We start from the raw sequence: 2811 nt of genomic DNA on the forward strand, positions 1-2811 counted from the left end.
CTTTTCAGGACCCCACCTTGATGTTTCGGGACCCCACTTTGGGTCCCGACCCCAACTTTGGGAACGACTGGATTAAGACATAAATACACTATAACAAAAACAAACATAAATAAAAATACACAAATATGATCAAATTTTAACAATGTGTTTGATTTTTATCAGCAATATAAAAGTGAGAAATTCACTTTAAAATTCTGTTTTCAAATGCAGTATATATTTCAGGTTTTTGACATCCCTAAACTGGCTGATGTTTTATGAATTGTCTCACAACAAACTAGATTTACGTGTATTGAGGCTTGACAAGTTGTAATCAGTCTAGATTATTATTTGTCAAGCCTCAAATTTCACCAGGCTAATTTTTGCAAAGAATTTTTATATTCCTAAATACAAACACCCTACAGAAAGAAGTTATGATTTTGTGTAAAATGTAAATAAAAACATGTCATCGACTTGCAAATCCCTTCACGACGAAACAAAGAAAACATTGAATTTTGAAGCTTGCACCAGAAAAAAGGGACAATTTTTGAACAATTTTCACGCAACTAATTTGCATGATAGAGCTTTAACCAGAGTGAATGACCCAATGAACTGTTTATAGTCAATGGTTTGCTGAAGTGTTCATATTCATGACAGAATCGAACCTGTTTTTAATGCAATGCAACCCAGAAAACTGAAGATCACAGGAATCCAATATTGATTTTCAGCCTTATTTTAGGTAGATTTCTCCAGTTTTGAAACACATTTGATGTTATGAACTCAGCTGTAAAATGCGTATTGTCAGAGCCTTCCAGTTGTCTATCAATGAACAATATTTTGAAACTGTTCCATTATTTTGAAACAACTTTTTGCAGACTGGTGAACCTCTGACCATCTTTACTTCTGATAGATTTAGCCTCTCTAAAATGCTCTTTTTATATGCAGTCAACTTAATGACCTGCTACCAATTAACCTATTTAGAGGCAAAATGCTCCAATAACTTACTTTCACAACCTTGTGTGGCCTCAATCCCAACTTTTATTAGAGCTATCACTGCCACAAATTACTAAATTACTATTTTAAACAATGCAATTTCTTCACGTCAACTGCTATGAAGCTATGAGTCACATCTAAATGTTTAAGCAGTATTAATTAAACATAATGTCTGATAAAGTTACTGTGATACCAAACACATCAGCACTACAGCAGGGCTTTAATTTATACTGTACATACAAAAACAGTCTTTCCGAGTTACAAGTATTAAAATAGGTTAGCATTTCTATATCTCAGTAATGTTTACAGTGTCACCCTCTGAAACAGAAATTCAGTGAGATCAAAGGTTACAATTACAGTATATACAGTACAATTAACCTTGATAACTACATTACAATTTACACCAAAACAGATTAAAATGCCAGTTGATTTTTTTTTTTAAATCGATCAGCCTGCAGCACTCTGGGACATGATGGTTTAGGTTTCTTCCCTGGCAACAGATATGAGATTTAATTGGGATAAAATAAAATAAAAATGATAATAATAACCTCCACTACTTAAGTGTTTGAATAGCAACAATTTATAAAAAAATAATAATAAAAATGAAGTTCTATTCTGTAGTTGAGTATGCTTTGTATCCAATCCAGGGAGTGCTTTTAATTCAGACCTAAAGAATCTGCAGTTCTGTGCTTTAAACTGCAAGAGATCCTCTGCACACCTAAACACACGTGCAGATTAAACTCACTCCCTTCCTGCTGGAAGGTCAAAACATCTTCAACAGAATAGGTCGTTTTTGTTTTTTTAAGATTTGCCACGTCCTAGAGAATTTACACCAGCACAAACAAACAATCTGCAAGCAGGAAAAAAAACTCMGTTTTTCAGTGCAAATTTGGAAAACAGAAGTCATATTTTAAAGCAAAACGAAGTCTCCGTATATACTGCAAATTCCACGTGCACGCTTACATTTTTCAGCTGCTTTCAACAAAGTGACATTCATTAGTTATGAGAGTGTAAAACAATTACAGGAAAACAGGGTTAGGTTAAATTTTAAGAAGTGCCAAAAGTTTTTATGTTCCCCTGTCAAAGGAAAATATGAGTAGTTTGCACTTTTGCACGGTTCACTGAGAATGAATTTGTGATTGTGAAAGCAAAAAGAAAATGAAGGTGGGACTTAACCCCGTTCAGGGTCTTTCCTCTGTGACTGATGTTTTGACAAAGATGTTCTTTTTCCCCCTGATGAGCGTTAAAAAAAGGACAAACTCRTTCTTAAACAATTATGTCATGATCAAATTGAAGTAAATTATAAAAGTCAACATTCTGATGTCCAATGCTGAAGATCATTTAACCATCAAAATGTCAAATCTATGTTGTTAATCACGGATGAACTTCTTTAATCTGGATAAATGTTGATGTGTTAGACACCTTAGATGATTTTTTTTATTAGGGGAGCAGGGGACTGGGGTTAGCAATTCCATTAAAAAAATAAAATAATAATAATAAAAAAAGCATCTAATTTTCACTCAAAGTCAAAATGTGTGCTGTGAAAATATGCATTTATTATAAACATAATTACCTGTGATGCAATTTGGTTTATTTAAAGAGAAACCTACAATCCAGGCATGCTATGATTAAAAAACAAACAAACATATAAAGTAATGTCCACATTTAAGTCAAGCTTCATAATCAAATTAGAATAAAAAGGGTTCATCAAGTCTATTTTCGATCAGACGTAATTAAAACACCACGTTTGCTGGAGTCCGTTAGTTGTGTATACAGTGGGTAAAATAAGTATTGAACACGTCACCATTTTTCTCAGTAAATATATTACTAGAGGTGCTAATG

The sequence above is a fragment of the Austrofundulus limnaeus genome, unplaced genomic scaffold (genome assembly GCF_001266775.1).
Source record: "Austrofundulus limnaeus strain Quisiro unplaced genomic scaffold, Austrofundulus_limnaeus-1.0 Scaffold159, whole genome shotgun sequence".
Classification (NCBI taxonomy): domain Eukaryota; kingdom Metazoa; phylum Chordata; class Actinopteri; order Cyprinodontiformes; family Rivulidae; genus Austrofundulus; species Austrofundulus limnaeus.